Below are 23,187 nucleotides of genomic sequence, written 5' to 3'. Positions count from 1 at the left end.
ACGAGGGCAGTGATGGCCCGTAGATTAGGGACTAGTAGTAGTGCACTAGGCATCGGATGATCCTTTTGAGAGCCATCAGCTCTTCCTTGTAAAATCCCTCTTCGAATCAATGAAAATTGTTCCCCCAATTTGATTTTCCGAGTGTCTTCTAATTTTCCGATTGTCAAAGTAGGTCAACGCACCAAGAACCGATAGCAGCGTATCGGTCTTCCACCATCAAACGCCCATAAGGCCAAACTCAATCACCAAATAAGATAGGTTCAAGCAAACACTCCTCAAATTCAGACTGTAACTTGATACCTGATCATAATATTTTGTTCCTCTAGAGTCGATGGCTGCGCATCGGCTGTTTTATTCTCAAGTCGATGTCTGTGCATCGGCTGTACCTAGCATCATGTTGCTTTGCACATATATTTCTTTTTATCAGCCGATTTCATACATCGACCCCCAAATAGTTTTTTTTACTGGCCGATTTCGTGCATCGGCCTCCATATTTTACTGCCCATCATCCCACATACTTGGGAAATACTTCTTTAGATGCTGGCCATTGACGGCCACTGGGAACTTCACCCCATCCAACTGCTCGAGCATGTATGCATTGCCCTTCAAAACTTGGTCGACTTTGTACGGTCCGTGCCAATTTGGAGACCATTTACCATACGATTTATCCTTAGTCCCCAACGGCAACACAGCTTCCCATACCAGATCACCAACATGGAACTCCTTCGGTCTCACCTTCTTATTATATGCGCGAGCTACCTTGGCTTTGTTCTCCTTGATTTTCTCAAGCGACCAGAGTCTGAGTTCCGTTGCATCCTCAATGCTGTCACTCATCAAGGCTGCATATTCTTCGCTTGTTAAGTCATTCCGAAACGTAATCCGTCTCGAGCCAGCCGTAATTTCCCGTGGTAATACGGCTTCTTGTCCATAGACCAGATGGTATGGCGAGGTTTTTATCGCTCCATGGCATGACATGCGATACGCCCACAAAGCTTCTGACAAAACCTCGTGCCAACGTCTAGGATACTCGTCAATTTTCCTCTTAATCAGCTTGATAAGGCTCTTGTTGGACGCTTCCGCTTGCCCATTTGCTTGAGCATAGTATGGAGACGATCGGATCAGCTTGATTCCCATGTCCTCGCAGAACTTTCTAAACTCCTTAGAAACGAAAACCGAACCTCCATCGGTCGTGATAGTCTGGGGAATCCCGAATCTATGAATGACATGCTCCTTCACGAAACTGATGACATCTTTGGATGCTACTGACTTCATAGGGACGGCCTCCACCCACTTAGTAAAATAATCTGTAATGGCCAGAACCCACTCATGGCCTTTGCTCAATGGAGGATGAATTTTGCCGATCATATCCATGCCCCAACCTCGAAATGGCCAAGGTTTGATAATGGGATTCATCGCTGATGCAGGTACCATCTGAATACTCCCAAACTTCTGACATGCTTGACACCCTTTATAGTACTTGAAACAATCCTCAAGCATGGTGGGCCAATAAAATCCCGATCGCCTGATCAGCCATTTCATCTTATGAGCCGATTGATGCGTTCCACAGGCACCTTCATGTACCTCATGTAAGAGCCGATTGGACTCGGCTGGTCCCAAATATTTGAGAAGTAACCCTTCAAACGTCCTGTAGAACATGTCATCCCCAATTAGGACGTACTTCATGGCCTTGTATCTTATCCGTTTAGGTGCCCCCGAGCAGAATCTTTCAAGTAATTGAAAATATCGGCTCTCCAGTCATCTGGTTCCATGAACTGCACTTGGACATCGGTTCCATCTGCTACATCCTTGTATCCTGATACCATCTGTGCGAGATCGTTCGCCTCGGTATTCTGCGACCTTGGGATCCAATTGAAATTTATGTACCTGAACTGTGTCATCAACTCACGGCACTGCATCCATAATGGGAAGAGTGACTCGCTCTCACATTTGTATTCTTCCGTGAGTTGGGAAATCACCAATTTGGAGTCTCCAAAAAGTTCCACTGCTTCTGCCCCGGCTTCCAATAGCAACTCCATTCCCTTGCATATTGCTTCATACTCAGCGACATTGTTGGTGCAAGGGGTAGGTAACCTGATGGAGAAGGAATATGTTGCCCCCCGAGGCGACACGAGTAGAATGCCGATGCCGCAACCATCATCACAAACCGATCCATCGACGAACATGGCCCATGCACGCACAGTCAGTGCTGCTATATCAGTGTTTATTCGCTCAGCAATAAGATCGGCCAACGCTTGTCCCTTGACTGCTTTCGCAGGTTGATACCGGATATCAAATTTCGATAATGCAAACATCCATTTGCCGAGTCGGCCTTTCAACACAGGAGCTGACAACATATGCTTGATGACATCCGATTTGCATATGACGATGATCTCTGCTGACAGCAAGATGTGCTGAATCTTGGTGCAGGTGAAAAACAAACAGAGGCACAACTTCTCGATCTCAGGGTACCTTGTTTCTGCATCCAACATCCTTCTGCTGAGGTAGAAAACCACTCTCTCCAGCCCATTATAAACTTGCACCACCACTGAGGCGATGGAGGTGTCAGCTACCGACAAGTAAATGTAGAATGGCCTATCTTGCTGTGGCGGAACCAACACATGTGGCTTCGTTAGATACTCCTTAATCTCGTCAAATGCTTGCTGTTGCTCTGCCCCCAGCGAAACTCTTCATCAGCCTTGATTTTCACCAAGCCCATGAATGGCTCGATTCGCCCTGACAGATTGGAGATGAATCGTCTGACGAAGTTGATTTTACCGATGAGACACTGGAGCTCTTTCTTCGTGGTAGGTGGCTTCATCGTTCGCACTGCCTCTTGGCTTTTCAGGACGATCTCAATTCCGCGTTCATGAACCAAGAAACCCAAGAATTGACCGGCCGTTACACCAAAGGCACACTTCTTTGGATTCATTCTTAGTCCGAACTTTCTGGTTCGGTCCAGGACGCGTCGCAAATCCTCCAAGTGTCCTTCCACTGCAACAGACTTGACCACCACGTCATCAATGTAAATCTCCACCAATTTGTCGACCAGATCATGAAAGATGTAATTCATGGCTCTTTGGTACGTTGCGCCGGCATTTTTCAGCCCAAATGTCATGACTACATACTCAAACAAGCCCACCGAGCCTGGTACTCTGAATGCAGTCTTGTGTATATCTTCTGGAGCCATGAAAATTTGGTTGTAGCCAGCATTGCCATCCATGAAACTTAGAACCTTATGACCCGCAGCTGCATTGATCAATGTTTCTGCTACCGGCATTGGGTACTCATCCTTTGGAGTGGCTCTATTGAGATCCCGAAAATCTATGGCAACGCGCCATCGGCCATCTTTTTTCTCTACAGGTACGACGTTGGAAATCCACTCAGCATACCTGCATGGCCTGATGAATCCGGCATTCAGCATTTTCTCGATCTCTTTCTTGACTTCCACCAGAATTTCGGCCTTCATCTGTCGTGCTCGCTGCTGGAACGGCCGAAATCCTTTCTTCAGAGGGAGCCGATGCTCAATGATGCTCCTGTCTAACCCTGGCATCTCAGTGTAATCCCATGCAAAACAATCTGGGTATTCTTTCAACAAAGCTATCATCAGGCTCCTCAGATGCGGATCTAACTTTTTGCTGATAAATGTTGGTCGTGGCTTATCCCCAGGACCAATGTCAATCTCTTCTAGCTCATCAGCTGATGTAAACCCATATCCTAGCTTTCCGTCGCCTGCTAGATCGATGCTGAACACAGGCAAAACATATGGTGAGGATAATATGGGCCGATTGCTGGAATCGGCCTCCTTTTCCATTGCATTACTCAATGAGGGTTTACACCTTAATTGTGCTCTATGACAACTACGTGACATGCTTGCGGTGAGATCATTGCTTTTTATTTTTTGGGGCCGATCGCAAGGATCGGCCTTGCCACGTACGTCTGTTGACTTTGGACTTGCTACTCTGTCAGGCCGGTGGATAAGACCAGCCTCACCCCGTTTTTTGACGCTTCGATGCGCTCACAGCCGGCCAAACTGATTCCAGAGATCGGCTCTTGATCGTCTGCATCCCAAATTTTCATGCCAGCTAGTGAAATCTCGATCGAGTCATCTGCATGAACGACCTCCACTTCATCTCCATCCCACTGTATCAGGCATTGGTGCATCGTAGATGGAATGCAGCAGTTGGCGTGAATCCAATCTCTCCCTAGCAGGACAGCGTAGGTGCTCTTGCTGTCGACGATGAAGAACGACGTAGGGATGGTTTTCCGGCCTACGGTTAGATCCACGTTCAGAACGCCTTGCGCTTCTGATGCTTGGTCGTTGAAATCGCTTAGTGTGACGTTGGTCTTGATCAGATCTTCGCTAGAGCGTCCCAAACGCCGTAGCATGGAGTATGGCATTATATTGACTGCCGCTTCCGTGTCAACCAACATCTTGTTGACAGGTTGCCCATTGATATAACCTCTTAGGTACAGGGCCTTCAAGTGCCTGTAGCTCCTTTCTCGCGGCTTCTCAAAGATAACTGGCCGTGGACCGCAATCAAACTGTGCTATTGGCACTTCTTCAGTTCTTGGAGCATGAAACTCCGACGGTAGTATGAACACCATATTTGTGTCAGCCGATGCCTCTGCATCGGCTTTTGTCTGCTTGGGGCGCCATTCTTTCTTCTGTGGACGCGCCTCCATCTCCAAAGTCTGCTGAATTTTCACGGCCAGATCGGGCCGTGCTTTCCTTAACGTGTACAGGTACTGCGCTTCAGCTTCCTCCAAGTTACGTAGCCGCTGAACCCTGCGCTTCTGGGAATGACTGAGTCCATCAGGGCACCACCTTGGCCGGTGGTACCTATCTTCTTCCTCATCTTCTGACTCCTCGAAGTCTTCATCTCGAGATGACTCAGCTCGTCGGCTCTGAGGTGGGAGAGGCCCTAGACGCTTGAACACTGAAACCTCACTTGTGCCCTTCCTCTGCTGTCTACATTCTGGGCAGTTGTCGATTGTAGGCAATCGGCTCATTCCTGAGTCCCAGCAGTGCTTAAAGAAAGGACAATCCCAGTGTCTGTCCATGTCTTCTTGCTCTCTTGATCTCCCTTTAGCGCGGCGTTCATATCCTTCGTCGTCTCTATCATATCGACGATGTTTCCTGTTGTCTGCTCCAGACCGACGATATCTGTCGTCATCGACGTTGTACCGCTGGCGTCGGTCGTACTGGTACTCATATTTGTTAAGGAGATGCGCGGAGAGTGGTCGTTGGTACCGCACGCTTCTCACTTCTTCCTCGGTGAGGTATCGTTTGTCATCATACTGGGGCCGGTCGCGCGGATCGGCCTCCTTCTTATCCTTGCCACGGGAGTGAGTGCTCTCCTCTTTATCTTTACCATGACGGTCTACAGGCCCTGCCATGTTGATATCGAAAGAGAAACCCGGCTGACGCTTCGTGGCATGGTTGAGCTCCACCATGTTGACGCCAGGAAACGGTTGCATGTCCACTTTCATGGCAAACTGACCGAAGATTAATCGGCCTTGTTCGATCGCCATTTGAATCTGTCCACGCAACACCTTGCAGTCGTTGGTGGCGTGGGTGAACGTGTGATACCATTTGCAATATGGTCTCCCGTTCAACTCTTGCACCGTAGGGATTTTATGGTCTTCGGGTAACTTCAGCTGTTTTTCCTTTAGCAGCAAATCGAAAATCTGCTCAGTTTTGCTTATATCAAAGTCAAACCCTTTTGCAGGCCCTGGTTGTTTCACCCATTTGCAGGACACGGGTACTGCCCCCCGAGCCCATTCAGCCACGGCGACTTCCTGATCTTCTGCAGCGTCTTCAACTTCATCTGCCTCGACCAGGCCTATCGGGCGCTTGAACTTGTCTTGGTACAATTCTGGGTGGCGCTGTTCATATAATGTTAACTTATGAACCATGTGTGCCAGTGAATTGTACTCCACTTGGAAAGTCAGATCCTTGAGTGGCGCTGCGAGGCCTGCCACTGCCAGCTCGACTGCTTCTTTTTCAGTTAAACGAACCGAATAACATCGGTTCTTGACAGTTCTGAAACGCTGAATGTACTCAGACACCGTCTCTCCCCGCCTTTGCCGTACCTGCGTCAGATCGGCAACGCCAGCTTCGGTAGCTTCTGAGTGGTATTGTACATGAAACTGCTCTTCCAGTTGCTTCCATGTCCGAACTGAATCCGGTGGCAACGAGGTGTACCACCCAAAAGCTAGACCCGTGAGCGATTGCGCAAAGAACCTTACACGTAGCGGGTCTGATGCTGAAACCATGCTCAACTGTGCCAAATATCGGCTCACATGCTCAATTGAGCTAGACCCTTCCGATCCACTAAACTTTGTGAAGTCAGGGAGCCGATACTTAGGTGGCAGCGGGATCAGGTCATATTCGTTGGGATACGGCTTGGAATAGCCGATTGTTCTCCTCTTTGGCAGGATACCAAACTGGTCTCTCAGGATTGCACTGATTTGATCCATGGTATGAGCTGCAGGGGCTGAGCTTTCATGACTCGTTCCGGTGGCATATTTAGCTAGCCACGCCTGTTTCTCAGCGTCTGCTCCAGAACTACCTCCTGCTGCAACAATCCCTCCTGCTGTAATCTGGTTCGTGTGCGCCCAGTTGTTGCAGTCCGGCACGTATGTGCACACGTATCCGTGTGGGATCTCTTTGGGCGGCTCATACAGGAATTGGTAATCACACGGATCACCTCCAACCTTGTAGACGACGTATGCCGGTGAACCTGGTTGCTGTGGAGCTGCAAGCGCGTATGGCAGTTGCGTTCTGGTGTGGAACGGTAATTCTCCTTGGTGCGTCCCTAGGGAAGGTCCTGAAGGAGAATACTGATGCTTCATGATTTCCTGAACCACACGAAGCGCAACACGCTCGAAAGCGTTCACCAGGCTCTCAGAATGACGATGTAGAGAGTGAGCCACCATATAATTGGTTTCCTGGCGCGGGGCTGCGTACGCTCCTCCGAAGGAAGAGACGAGATCTACTCCATCGAGCACGCCTTCAGGTGTGAATCCTTTGAACCTAATGCCATGTGAACGGGTTTTCTCGAAAGAGCCGATGAGATCGGCTTCGAAGAGTGCTTTAAGCTCATCATACTTCTTCTTGTGCTCTTCAGGCAGATCTTCGTACTTGACTGGTTCGCCTGACATCTCAGCTGCAGATGTTGACGTGGTTGTTGCAGATTGTCCCACCGGGCGTGCCAGAATGTGTTGCCTGCCAAAACCCACCGGCGAGCAGCGGCGAGCAACACGAAGAGCCGGGAGGCTTCCAAGACTGCTGGTGGGCCCTAGTCCCTCGGTCGTCGTCCCGCAATGCTCTGGCACACGTCCTGACGGTCGCAAGGGCGTGCCACCTGACCTATACTTGGTCAGGAAGGTGTTGGATCGCTTCGATTAGTTTCCTGCCACGTAAACATTAAATGAGCCTCGATCGGCTCTCAGGTTATCCTGCTCATCGGCTCAAAGAGCCGATTGACCCATGGTTCATGTTAGATCTTGCAATAACATGGGTATCCTGCTTCATTATATTAAGCTAAGTCGATCTACGACAGTTTAGTGTTTTCACCGTATAACCGGAACATCCTACACGTAGTTGAGCCTAGCAGATACGAAAGATGATGGAAAACTAACCCTAAAAGAGGCCTAAAAACCAACATAGAGTCGATTCCCGGAACATCCCTTCTAGGATCGGTAAGCCATACCTAGCGCACTACCGGATCGTTCAACCCGTTTGCAAGGCCTAACCATACGGATATTAAACTAATCCTTGAAGAACAAGGAGCAACTATAACAGATCAAATCTACTAAATAAAGATGAAGCAAGATGCCGCCCTTACACCTAAGAAAGGTGTAAGGGCGGCTAGATATCGTGGGGCAGCATAGCTAAGCAAGCATATCAGAATAACAACGATGCAAGCCCCAAAACATCTACGATAAGTAGTGTTACTCGCCATCAACAAGGCTTCAGTACGAGTAACACCAGATAACGAATAAACCTGTACTTCCTAGATCGCAAGATGCGATCTAGGCAGCATGATGCTTACCGGAAGAAACCCTCGAAACAAGGGGTGGCGATGCGCCTAGATTGTGTTTGTTGTGAACGTGGTCGTCCTCCTTTCTCAATAACCCTAGGTACATATTTATAGTCCGTAGACTTTCTATCTTTGGAATACACCTAACCGTGTACGAGCTAAACTCTATCTCTTAATTCTAACTAAGATGCAATCTACTATAATATACAGATACACAGGCAATCTAGCCCAAACTCTCGTGTAAGGCCGCTTCAGAGTACGCTCCACGTGTATATCCTCCAAGCCCATCTCAATTACGGCCCATGTCTTGATTTGGCCAAAATCTGGTGATAACAAGAAGTAGGACCATATGAGTGCTTAATGAGTAATTACCTCCATATGGAGTTCAATAAAACCTAGAATGAGGACTCCCATCTTGTCATGTTGGCTGATAAAGAGCTTTTAGTGCTTAGATATTATGGTTTTATGAAGTGAGTGCATGCATTTTGTTTGTGGCTCGAGAATGTTGGATTTAGCTCCATGTTATTCAGGCTTATATGTCAAGCTGCTGAAAATCTTCTTTCCTTTTTACCTGCAGCCTCCCTTCAGTTTGTGTATGATGCCATTGTGGTGGCAATGTGCATAGTGAAGGAGAGGCTTCAGTTGGAAATTGTTTCATCAATACCATCTTTTAATAAGAAAATATGGTTCTAGTTAAACTTCATGTACATGGTGGTCCTTTCTAGTAACTGTATTTGATACTCCACATCTCAGGTGTAAGCTATTGGAATTATCCTTGATATGTTGTTTCGCCAATGTTTTTTTCACTTGGATTTCTACTGAATGCAGCTACTTGACATGGAATCTGCTGAAGGGCACAATATATCCTGCTGTTGGTCCTGAGCGTCACGCTACAATTTTGTTCATGGTACTATCTTTTTATGACAACTAGATGGTTCCTTATAAGAAAAAAAAAACTCAACCTGCAAAGACATATTCATTAGAGTGAGCAATCTTTTCCTGATGCACTAATTCAGTTAGTGATCTCCTCTAAAGTGGGTAATCTACTTTTGAGTTGTGAACTCGTGACCTTGTTAAGTACTTAATCACTGCAGTAAGACTGCTCATAGTGGGAGTAACTTAGCTAGTAACATCACACAACCCAAGGCATTTTGGTGACATGGCATGGCAATGAATGAAGAAAAAGAGTGATGTGGTAACTAGCTATGTTACCATAACATCACACATCCCAAGACACAATGAGTCTACAACATAGTAAATGACACAATGCATGACACCATATATAAGTTACTACCCATTATGGATGTAGTAACATAGACTAGTAACATATGCATGTTACTAGTCTAAGTTACTCTCCACTATGACTAGCCTAAGGCTAGTCAAATTAACTTGGTTACTGTGCATCTAACTTGGTTATTGTGCATTCTAGGACTTCATCATGTGATCAGGCTTAATTGACTATGCTTAATAATTGCCTAGTTCATTCACATGGTTGTGGAGTAATTATTCATTGATTTAACATTCTACCATGTGTAGGTTAGTTATTTTAAACCAATGCTAGTTCTAACACGTGTAGACTCTTGTACCCTTGCATGAATTACTCATTGTTTCATGGATATGGTTATTGGCTTATCTGCCCTTTGTGTGGATTTGATTTCATCGTGTACTTTGGAATTGAATTACTTATAGACAATTGCCGTTGTAGCTCTGTGTACCTCTGATGCCAACTATAGTTGCTTGTTCACTGCTATGTGTGCCTCTGATGCCTAGTTCAGAGAAAAGGCAAATCCATTGGAAGGAGGGAGAGATCCTGAGTTATCAGCGTTAAACAATAGTGTTTTTTTCTTGATAGGCGTACATTTACCTTGTTTGTATGGATATCTCTGCCGGAATCCCATTCATGATATGAAAATTCTTGCTAAACTGAACCTTGTATATTCGAAATTCATCAATAAGTAAAAAGAGAATAGTAGTCACTGTACTGGTTGTACTTTAGTACCTCAAACTCAAGTTTCAAGAAAGGAAACCAAATTAACACACTAACATTTGCGCGTCATTCTTGTCTAACTCTGTTTTCTGTGTGTCCTAATGAAATCAGTTCTTGTTGCTATAGTTGGCTGAATAAATTCACTTGTTTGTTGTTATGAGACTTGAACTTGTATGCCTAACTGGCCACTCTACAATTTTCTGTCTGTCCTAATGAAATCAGTTCTTGTCCTCAATTTTTATAACTGGCAGCTCCTACAAGACCTGGTGATGTGCTGTCCGCGGTGGACATTTGGCTTCGACTACTTGCTGCATTGAGTTCACTTCTCCTCAACCACAAGCACGGTGGCCTCTTCATCAACTCGATGGTTTAGGTGAGCTGTTGCTTCTCCTGGATTCTGGCGTCGGATTCTATTTTGACATATTTTCATTGTCTAATATTATATACTGGGGCCTGCGGTTATCATTGTTTTGTAGTTAAGTTTTGGTACAAGTTTGGTGAAAGACTTTGCTCCTAGTGACTCTGGATTATTTAGGTTGATGTAATGTCGTGGCTGAACATAGTTTGATATCTAGCTGTGTGTTGTGTAGTGAATTTTCAGATTGATGTCCGGCTAGTCTAGCAAGTTGCTGGCCAGATTTTCGTAACATTCGGTACAACAGTAAGTTGACTTTTCTCTTTGACTTGGAAATGTGCCAAAACGCTGCAGCCATTTCACTCCACTAATCTGGTACGATTGCAGGTAGCTAAGATGGATGGACGGGCTTTTGTTTTCTGTGTATGATAAATTCCAATACGTGGCTAGTCTTTTCAGTTCTTTAGCTATGATTTCTCTCTATGTGTGCAAGCACGCAAAGGCACAAATGCTATGTATTTGCTCCAAAGCTGACCATCTTGTTTTGTTTCTGTGCAAGGACAATGAGGACAACCAGGGTAAGTTAGGTGGAACCTGGAGCTGCTGCCCGCAGCCTGATGCATCACTTGGAAGCTTGATGATTGCAGTGTGTGAGTAGCCAAGGTTTCACATTCGATAGCATCTTGTAGCGCGTCATTTATGTGTTGTATGCGACCATCCCATGGTCGACTGCCGAAACTTTTGACATGTGCATCAGCTTTCGTTGGTGTTGGTGGTTTAGTGTCGTTTGGTTTTTGTTTGGTTCGATCTCTGGTATGGTTGAATGCCACATGAGGTGTGCTGTTGCACTTGTGTAGTTTGTGAAGTGTATATATATTAATTGTCGTGTGATCTTGAAAGTCCGGAAAATACCCAAGGTTGTGCCAAAATTTCTAATTTTCATTATACGAGTTGATTATTCACCACCTATGGAACGAGCGAAATCTGTCAAAAGATAAAAACAAAGCACATATAGTCTGATAGACAACTTCCTTATGAATCTTGGACATAATATCCTTAGGTTATCTCTCTATATGAATCAGCATAAATATGTGTGATGTCTAATAAAAAAACTTCTTTGTGAGATGAGTATAGTCAAATATAGGAGGAATATAGTCCGCCCAATAAGAGTCCTTTACTGACCCCCACATCTTCCGTCTACATACAGTAAGAGTCCTCGACCGGTGCCTAGCTTATTGTGGGTGCGCCATGCGTCCAATGACTAGTTTTACGATTATAAGCAGTGATACGTTCGGAAACTAATCCTAGAATTTTAGAAAACATAATAAGTGAATGGAACTTATTACGGTCTAGATTTTTAGAGATCCCTGATTCAACTCCTCGATTTACGCAACAGCTGTGGACGGCTCTTGGCATGCATATGAGCAATCCGTGTCACTAGTAAATCTTGGGCGTGTCGCATGTGGTGAGAGAGAAGAGAAGGGCATGCGTGCGGTGAGAGAGAAGAGAAGGGCATGCCATGAGGTAGAGAAACGACAGCCAGTCAATTAATCAGGGAGAGAAAATGGTGGAAGAAATCTCACTATTTTAGGGGTAAGTAAGGATAAATTTGCCTTGTTGAAACCTTCATTAATCAACGAGCCTAAAAGATTACGCCCTATGTAGTATACATATGAAGTAGGAGAAATATAGTCTGTCCAACGAGTACCACATCTTTGCCTCCTTTGCCTGTATGTACGGTATAAGACTCCTCCTCTACCGAACCCTAGCTAGCTCAATGTGGGTGCGCCATGGGTCCAATTTACTAGTTTCAGGATTACCACTAGTGCTACATGTTTCGTTCAAAAAAAAAAAGTAGTGCTACATGTGGAAACTAATAACTGAATGGAAATAATTACGGTCCAGATTTTTAGAGATCTGCCTACACCTCCTCAATTTATGCAACGGCTGTGGTATTATTTCCTCGCGCTGGATCACCACTTTCTACGGCTGGCCGCTCGCATGCATGAGATGAGAAAATCAAGGATTCACTAGGGATCCATGTGAGCGATCCACGCCACTACTCAATCTCGGGCGTCCTTCCATTTATGGCTCCTGAAACCAACGAAGGGAGACGAGAGATCGAAAAGAAATTTCATCTTCTTCCCGCCTTACCTCCCTCTCTTCCACTTAAAATTCGAACTGCTTGTTCCAAGACCTCAAACCTTCTCCTATAAGTACCGAGAAGGGCGCCGTGCTGCATCATCGGCATCGCCGCCGCCTCTCTAGATGGGTCCATGGTGAAGATGGCTGGATCAAGCTGGCGCGAGGGACAGCGGCGCCTTTTGCTTCCCCGACCTTAATACGTCGCCAGATTTGTGCCATCGCGTCCTGGGCAGCAACGCTGGCCACGAAGACGACGTGAGTTTTCTCATCTTGCACACATATTGTAGACCGCCGACGAGTCAAAATCGTTTTTTTTTATCATAGATGGACGGTGCCGAGACCTTGAGTAGCTTCATCCGCGGCGACGGCTACGAACCCAGCGTTGGCAGTGACGGCTATAATGAAGAGGCCGACTGAGAGGAGGAGGACACCGAGGAGGAGGCGCTGATTGATGCCGACACCGGCGTAACAACGACCAAGAAGAGGAAGAAGCCGACCGCCGGCACTCGTGGGCCTAGGTGGAAGGCCTTGGAGGCGGAGTACCTCATCGACTCGTTTAAGGTAGTGAGCTTCTGCCCCATAACTGGCGCCAATCAAACCTCCGGCAAGTACTAAGAGCGCCTCCTTGCTCAATTCAATGAGAGGAAGAATCATGGTGACTACGCCACCATTCACATGGTCCGAAACAAGGGCGCCCTCTCTCACCATTGGAACATAATCAAGGCGGCATGTAGAAAATTTCATGGCTACTTCGAGAAGATCAAGAACCGAAAAGAGAGCCGCAAAACGATAAAGGATTGGGTACATTTGTTCTATGTACATTTTATCATGTGTCATAGCTTATCTTGTTGCCATGCATTGCTTCAATAAACTTGATCATGTGTTATTGTTCACTTGCTAGTTCTTCGACGCCCTTGAAATGTACAAGACCTAAAATAACGGTAAAGATTTCCTCTTCATGCATTGCTTTAAGAAACTTGAGAGTTGCAAGAAGTGGGACGCCGTCCAGTTCACTCTCAACAAGTACGGCGCCGGAGAAGATGGGCTGGTCGAAGCTTCCACCTCCATCACCGGGCGCCCAATTGGCAACAAGAAGGCCAAGGCTGAGAGGAATGCGGCGTCGGGATTGGCCGCCATGGACGCCTCCTTCGAGAAGATGATGTCCTCCATCTCCATGGAGAAAAAGAATGCGGCGGATAGGTCCGCCGCCATGTCGAAAGCAATAATGGATAAGCAAGATGTGAAGATTAAGTTGGAGAGGAAGAAGGTGGAGGCGGCGAAGATGGAAGCTCATGCCGCCACCATGAAAGCCGCGAATGAAGCGACGCAGTTTTCATTGGCCAAGATGACTCAATAATCCAAGATCTTGATGGAGGACATGGCGGCCATGGACCCATTGGTGAGGACGTGGCACGAGATGTACCGCCAGCGCATCGGCAAGGAGGTGTTGGCGGCCTGGAGCAGCGTCCGGGACAACATCGGCACCAGCACCCCGATGCCTCCGCCGGCGCCCGTGGAGCCCGTGCCGGCGATGGAGGTGCCACAGGAGATCGCCGACGAGGAGGACGTCATCGAAGTTGAGCTGCCGATGACGCCGTTCCTGTGATCATTTGGCCTCGAAGCCCAACTTATCTTTTTTTTGGCAGTCGGACTATGTATGACGGCGATTTGGTGGCCGGATGTTAGCCTAGACTTCATATTCGAAAACCTGAATTCGAATTTCTATCCATATTTATGATTTTATATTACAAAAATTCAATTGGCCACCGGTTTGGTGGATGCCGGTGTGGGAGCCAGCTCCCTAAAAGGAGGAAGTTGTGCCGGCACCCCCCGATACAGCTGTGCCGATGCAACTATCGACGCCTATTTAGAAGACGCCGGTGAAGATGCTGTTACTTCCCTGTCTAAATAGGAAAAATAGTCCATGTGCTTACGCACACACCAGAAGACAAAGAAGATATTTCGTTCATGACTTTATTCCTCGTTAGATTAAATCCTGGAAGAGTGGAATGGAGATTTGGTGCACATGAACATGAGTGCTTTCTTTTTTGAAGTAAAAATTTATATTTTTAAGTTTCATAAAATATTGGAAAAAAATGGGCATATATTCAATGATGTATCCTATAAACGCCAATTCAAATACTACACAAAAATGGTGTACGAGTAGTATATTTTCAAATCTCGAAAACATATCAGATATTGTCATTTTTCTAGGACAAAATAAAAATAATTTTCGGTTGATATTTTGCACAATTGTAAGATGTATCACTGACAATCTTCATAACTTTTTTTTAGATTTTTTAATAACTTGTAAAAATACCTTTAAATTCTTTTAAAATAGCGAGAGTATTAAAACTCGAGAGCCAAAAGCACTTTATGGAAAGAGTGGTATAAATTCCAACAGGGACCTTTTACAAGTGAGTTTCTATAGCTAGCAATCAGCTAGGATGCACAACCGGCAAGATCATCAAGAAGAGTGCTCTAAATTACAAGAGAAGCCAGTATTGCAGCGACTATTGACAGTGTAATGGGTAAAATTCTAGCAGCTCCATGCCCTATGCTTCCTGTAAACAAAATACGCAAGTCAGTAGAAGACACACTGAAGAGAATCCAACAAGATTCTGTAGTTACATTTTTCTCAGGTGACAAATGAATCGTGCAAACAGAGTGAAGTTTTTGAGGTCATTTAGGGAAGGTAGAAAAAGTTCAAAAAAATGTAAAAACGAAACAATCTACCTATCTTTGTATAGAAGACCGTCCGTATGATTTTTGAGGTCATTTAAGGAAGGTAGAAAAAATCCCTTTTGAGAAGGTCGAAAAAACCTAACTTGTTACAAAAGCTGGTTTCAGTGAGACCTAACCAAATTTAGCATACATGATGCCATACCTATAACAACAAGGAATATCTAAAAGGGAAAGTTTCACAAAAATTTTAATTTAGGGCGAAAATGATGCCATACATGATGTTGTTTTTCGAGGTATTGACCTGAAAATCAATTGGGTATTATAAAGGGAAATAAAAAGTTCGAAAAATGTAAAAACGAAATAATCTATCTATCTATGTATAGAAGATCAGCTGTATGAAATTTAAGGTCATTTAGAGAAGGTAGAAAAAATCACCTTGTTAGAAAAGCTGGTTTCACTGACACGCGTTTATGCAAAGTGATTTTTTTGAACATCTCCAAATGACCCCAAATTTGTCATACATGATGTCATACGTGTAACAACAAGGAACCCTATCTAAAAAGTGTCAAAAAAATTTGCCCAACCGTATAGCTCTATCAAAAAGAACCTCACCATGGCGCTAGTATAATTTTTAGTTACAAACTTTCGTTACCTAACCTTCAACACGAAACTTGTTTCAAATTCATTTTGGCGTACAAGAAACAAATCCCACCTTGATTCGAGCACCACAGCCTCCAAACGATGCCGATGCCGATATCGGCATGGTCAGAGCGGCTATGCTCGCCGCCACTGCTAGGTCACCGTCGGGATGCACCCTCAATCCCGTCCCCTCATTCGATCACTGACACACTAGAGATACCGCCGAGGCTAATGCCGAACGTGTACATGCTGATGCCAATGCCGAACATGCATGCACGTCGGTGTGGGCACGGCCACGCCGCCCCGCTATGCTGGACGTCATAGACCACCGCGAGGTCTTTCCCTTCACCACCACACTCTTCTAGCACACATCTATAGATGCCAGAAAGGAGAGACACTAGTTTTCTCTACATTGCTCGTGTTCGTGTCGGACACGGTTAGTCAAAGTTTTGAGGTAGTCGTCGATGTCGTCGACCATTTCTTCTCTTCTTTGCATGGTTAAACGCATCTAGTTCATATCTATCTAATGCGGCTGGTCTCGCCTCATGCAGTTCTTTGTGGACGTCGATCTCATCTCGGCACCCCGCAGGCCACGACAGGGATTCGTAGCATAGAAAAGAAAAAATTTCCTACCGCGAGAATGCAATCCAAGCCAAGATGCAATCTAGAAGATGGGAGCAACGAGGGGATGAACGAGACTAACCCTTGAAGATTTCCAAAGCCTACGAGAGGAGGCTCTCGTTGCTGCGGTAGACGATCACTTGCCGCTTTCAAAAGCGCGTAGAAGATCTTGATGGTGCCACAATCGGGCAGCACCTCCGTACTCGGTCACACGTACGGTGTTGATGACGACGTCCTTCTCCCCGTTCCAGCGGGCAGCGGACGTAGTAGATCCTCCTCGGAATCCCGGCAGCACGACGGCGTGGTGGCGGTGGTGGTGGAGAACTCCGGCAGGGCTTTGCCTATGCGCTGCGGGAGTATTATGTGGAGGAGGAGAGGCTAGGGTTTGGGGAGAGGGGGTGGCTAGGGCGCCAGCCATGGGCAGCCCTAGGTCGCTGGCGCCCTAGGTGGTGCGGCCAAGAGTGGCTGCCCCCCTCCCTCTTCTCCTCATTATATAGGTGGAAATCCCCAAGAGTTGTAGTCCAAGTCTTCGAATAAGACCCCAACAATAAAACCTCCCATATGTGGGAAACCTACTCAAGGAGGGAGTCCTACCCAAGGTGGGACTCCCACCTTTCCTTTGGATGGGGTGGCCGGCCACCTATGGTGGAGTCCACCTGGGACTCCACCCTTTAGGGTTTGGCTGGCCATGCAAGGTGGAGTCCCTCGGGGACTCCACTTTCCATGGTGATTTTTTCCGGACTTTTCTAGAACTTTCTAGAACCTGCCATAAATGCACCGGATCATTTCCAAACTTGGAATATGACTTCCTATATATGAATCTTATTCTCCGGACAATTCCGGACCTCCTCGTGATGTCCTGGATCCCATCCGAGACTCCGAACAAAACTTCGAACTCCATTCCTTATTCCATATCTACTTAAACGACATCAAACCTTAAGTGTGTCACCCTACGGTTCGCGAACTATGTAGACATGGTTGAGACCTCTCTCCGACCAATAACCAATAGTGGGATCTGGAGATCCATAATGGCTCCCACATATTCAACGATGACTTAGTGATCGAATGAACCATTCACATACGATACCAATTCCCTTTGTCACGCGATATTTTACTTGTCCGAGGTTTGATCATCGGTATCTCTATACCTTGTTCAACCTCGTCTTCTGACAAGTACTCTTTACTCGTACCGTGATATGTGGTCTCTTATGAACCATTCATATGCTTGCAAGCTATTTAGACGGCATTCCACCGAGAGGGCCCAGAGTATATCTATCCGTCATCGGGATGGACAAATCCCACTGTTGATCCATATGCCTCAACTCATACTTTCCGGATAATTAATCCCACCTTTATAACCACCCATTTACGCAGTGGCGTTTGATGTAATCAAAGTACCTTTCCGGTATAAGTGATTTACATGATCTCATGGTCGAAAGGACTAGGTAACTATGTATCAAAAAGCTTATAGCAAATAACTTAATGACGTGATCTTATGCTACGCTTAATTGGGTGTGTCCATTACATCATTCACATAATGACATAACCTTGTTATTAATAACATCCAATGTTCATGATCATGAAACTATGATCATCTATTAATCAACAAGCTAGTTATACAAGAGGCTTACTAGGGACTCCTTGTTGTTCGCATAACACACATGTATCAATGTTTCGGTTAATACAATTATAGCATGGTATGTAAACATTATCATAAACACAAAGATATATTATAATAACCATTTTATTATTGCCTCTTGGGCATATCTCCAACAGTCTCCCACTTGCACTAGAGTCAATAATCTTGTTTACATATGTAAAGATATAACACCTTGGCCTTTCGGTGCTTTATCATGTTTTTCTTACGGGAGAAGTTTTAGTCAACGGATCTGACATGCTCAGAAACGTATGTATTTTGCAATTCATTTGCGTCTCAACGCATCACTCATTTTCCAAATGAGTCGGCATTAAATTTGTTTGGTCTTCTGGTGGAACCTTAATTCCGCGGTCTGAAATATGTCACTAATATTGTCACATACTCCCTCCGTTCCTTTTTAATTGACTCGAATTTAGTACAAACTTGTACTAAATCCGAGTCAATTAAAAAAGAACGGAGGGAGTACAATATAGCTTTAAAGTTCTGACACTATCGGAACTACACCAAGTTCTTAAAGAACTTCTCGAGTCAACATCCTCAGTCATTGTCAAAACAATGTCATGCTTTGCCTATGTTTGTAGAATCCGTCACAATATTTAGAACTCTTCTAAATCTAGCATTGTGTTACCTTTTAAACAATACTTGGCCTAATTGAGATTTGAATTTCATTTTTATATGTGACCAAACAAATATCGGTGCAACACCTTACAGCGATTTGTTTGACATTACCCCATATAAAATTATATATATATCCTTGGTTCTTCTAAAGTACTCAAGAATATTCTTACTGTCATCCAATGATCATCACATGAATCATTCTGGTATATGCTCATAACATTTTAGAGCACAGGACATCTGATTGTGTACATATTATTCGTGATCCATAATCACTCATGTGTTTTTACTCATTGAGTGTCGAGATACACTCAAGTCTTGTTAAAACTTCACATGAAAAGAACACCTTCTTAATATTTCTATATTGAACTACTTCAATATCCATTCTATGTACTTTGACTTAAATTTATTATGTGTTTCAATCTATCTTCATAGATCTTGACACTAAATATGTTTCTGTCCATATTCTTTCATTGAAGTTAATTCTCAATGAAACCTTTTATAATCAAGTATATAATTACATCATTTATAACCAACTATATGTCATCTACATAAAGTATTATAAATATGTCTCGAGCGCTCCCACTTAATTTCTTGCAAATGCAAGCATCTTCATCGTTTCTGATGAAATCCAAAACTCTTTGACTATTTCATCCGGTGAAGATTCCAACTCCGCGATACTCACTTCATCCAATTAAAGTTTGTATACCTATCTAGTATTCCACGGACTAGCAAAACAATTGGTTGAATCTTGTATACACCTTTAATACACACTTCTGTTATGTATTTTGCCATCCTACTATCATATCTCATGAAAGAAATATGTAGCGATTACTAGAAGAATCCACATAGACTATAAGCATTGCTACAGAAGATCTAATCTTACCGTAGTCAACTCTTTGAACTTTGTCGTAAACAACTTTTCGACAAGTCGAGCTTATTCAAGGATATTCCATTCAAGTCCATCAATTTTATAGATCCATTTACTTTCAAAAAGTATTCATCTATCTTGGATTTCATGGCGTATAGCTATTTTAACGGAGTCAGGGCCCATCATAACTTCTTTGTATGTAGTTGGTTTATCATTGTTCAAAAAACAATCCTTTGTTCACAAATAATTTATTTGATCACAAAGTAAACCATACCTACAAGGTTCAATAAGTACTTCGATCTCCATGACTATAACATTTTGTAGACATGGGAGCCATGATCGTCGTGGCCGCTTCCGGAACCAATTCCGATGCTGCGCTACTCTGATCATTATGCTCAGGTTCATAGACCTTATCAAGTTCTATTGTCCTCCCACTCAAATACTTCACTAAAAACAATTTCTTGGAAGTAAGAAAAATTGACAAACACTTTTGTCTTTGTCTCCATAGTGGAAAGAATTCCCAATCAATTTTTGGGATAACTGATACGTCCAATTTGCATCACTATTTTATATCATAATTTGCTGTTATTCATTGATATATTTCATATTTGGACACAATACTTATGTTATTTCATCTATTTTGCATGTTTCATCATTATTGGAGGATCAAGCACCGGAGCCAGGATTCTGCTGGAAAAAGCACCGTCAGAACGCAATATTTTGGAAGATCAACTCTGGCAGGAAATTATACCAAAAATCATATTTTTCAAGATGACGAAGGAAGCCAGAAGGAGGAGCTGAGAAGGCCCAAGGTGGGGCCAGACCATAGGCCGGCGCGGCCCATGGCCTGGCCGCGCCACCTTGTGGTGTGGGGGCCCCACAGCCCCTTTCGCCTCCTTTTCTTCGCGAAACCCTTCGTCCCGAAGACCTAAGCTCCAGAGGGTACCTCACGAAGAGCCACAGCCGCCTCTGCGGGGCGGAGAATGATGGTGTGTAACTCACACGTTCGTTGGGAACCCCAAGAGGAAGGTATGATGCGCACAGCAGCAAGTTTTCCCTCAGAAAGAAACCAAGGTTTATCGAACCAGGAGGAGCCAAGAAGCACGTTGAAGGTTGATGGCGGCGGGATGTAGTGCGGCGCAACACCGGGGATTCCGGCGCCAACGTGGAACCTGCACAACACAACCAAAGTAATTTGCCCCAACGAAACGGTTGAGGTTGTCAATCTCACCGGCTTGCTGTAACAAAGGATTAACCGTATTGTGTGGAAGATGATTGTTTGCGAGAAAACGAGTAGAACAAGTATTGCGATAGATTGTATTTCGGTATAGAGAATTGGACCGGGGTCCACAGTTCACTAGAGGTGTCTCTCCCATAAGATAAACAGCATGTTGGGTGAACAAATTACAGTTGGGTAATTGACAAATAAAGAGGGCATGACCATGCACATACATATTATGATGAGTATAGTGAGATTTAATTGGGCATTACGACGAAGTACATAGACCACCATCCAGCATGCATCTATGCCTAAAAAGTCCACCTTCAGGTTATCATCCGAACCCCCTCCAGTATTAAGTTGCAAAGCAACAGACAATTGCATTAAGTATGGTGCGTAATGTAATCAACAACTACATCCTTAGACATAGCATCAATGTTTTATCCCTAGTGGCAACAGCACAACACAACCTTAGAACTTTACGTCACTCGTCCCGGTATCAATGTAGGCATGAACCCACTATCGAGCATAAATACTCCCTCTTGGAGTTACAAGCATCTACTTGGCCAGAGCATCTACTAGTAACGGAGAGCATGCAAGATCATAAACAACACATAGACATAACTTTGATAATCAACATAACAAGTATTCTCTATTCATCGGATCCCAACAAACGCAACATATACAATTACAGATAGATGATCTTGATCATGTTAGGCAGCTCACAAGATCCGACAATGAAGCACAATGGGGAGAAGACAACCATCTAGCTACTGCTAAGGACCCATAGTCCAGGGGTAGACTACTCACACATCACTCCGGAGGCGACCATGGCTGTGTAGAGTCCTCCGGGAGATGAATCCCCTCTCCGGCGAGGTGCGGAGCGATCTCTCGGATCCCCCGAGATGGGATCGGCGGCGGCGGCGTCTCAGTAAGGTTTTCCGTATCGTGGCTCTCGGTACTGGGGGTTTCGCGACGGAGGCTTTAAGTAGGCGGAAGGGCAGGTCAGGAAGGGGCACGAGGGCCCCACACCACAGGGCCGCGCGGCCAAGGGGGGGATGCGCCGCCCTAGGGTTTGGGCACCTCGTGGCCCCACTTCGTCTCCTCTTCGGTCTTCTGGAAGCTTCGTGGCAAAATAGGACCCTGGGCGTTGATTTCGTCCAATTCCGAGAATATTTCGTTACTAGGATTTCTGAAACCAAAAACAGCAGAAAGCTGTAGGATAACGTTGCATAGAAAACAAAAATTTTCCTACCGCGAACACGCAATCCAAGCCAAGATGCAATCTAGAAGACGGTAGCAACGAGAGGGTATCGAGTCTCACCCTTGAAGAGATTCCAAAGCCTACAAGATGAGGCTCTTGTTGCTGCGGTAGACGTTCACTTGCCGCTTGCAAAAGCGCGTAGAAGATCTTGATCACGGTCGCTTCCGGCGCCACGAACGGGCAGCACCTCCGTACTCGGTCACACGTTCGGTTGTTGATGAAGACGACGTCCACCTCCCCGTTCCGGCGGGCAGCGGAAGTAGTAGCAGAAAATGCACGAATATGGCATAAAGTGTGCATAAAACATGTAGATAACATCAATAATGTGGCATGGAACATAAGAAATTATCGATACGTCGGAGACGTATCAGCATCCCCAAGCTTAGATTACTGCTCGTCCCGAGCGGTAAAACGATAGCTACAGATAATTTACGGAGTGACATGCCATCATAACCTTGATCATATCTATTTGTAAAGCATATGTAGGTGAGATGCAGCGCATCAAAACAATGTATATGACATGGGAGTAAACAAGGTGAATCATAAAGCAAAGACTTTTCATGAATAGCACTTCAAGAAAGCATCAATAAGTCTTGCATAAGAGTTAACTCATAAAGCAATAATTCAAAGTAAAGGCATTGAAGCAACACGAAAGGAAGATTAAGTTTCAGCGGTTGCTTTCAACTTGTAACATGTATATCTCATGGATATTGTCAACATAGAGTAATATAATAAGTGCAATAAGCAAGTATGTAGGAATCAATGCACCAGTTCACACAAGTGTTTGCTTCTTGAGGTGGAGAGAAATAGGTGAGCTGACTCAACATTGAAAGTAAAAGAATGGTCCTCCATAGAGGAAAAGCATCGATTGCTATATTTGTGCTAGAGGCTTTTGATTTTGAAAACATGAAACAATTTTGTCAACGGTAGTAATAAAGCATATATATATGTAAATTATATCTTACAAGTTGCAAGCCTCATGCATAGTATACTAATAGTGCCGCACCTTGTCTAGTGCGCTTGGACTACCGGATCATCGCAATGCACATGTTTTAACCAAGTGTCCTGAGGGTACCTCTATGCA

This window comes from Lolium rigidum, chromosome 5 (assembly GCF_022539505.1).
Source record: "Lolium rigidum isolate FL_2022 chromosome 5, APGP_CSIRO_Lrig_0.1, whole genome shotgun sequence".
Classification (NCBI taxonomy): Eukaryota; Viridiplantae; Streptophyta; class Magnoliopsida; order Poales; family Poaceae; genus Lolium; species Lolium rigidum.
Note: the sequence above shows the minus strand (reverse complement) of the source record.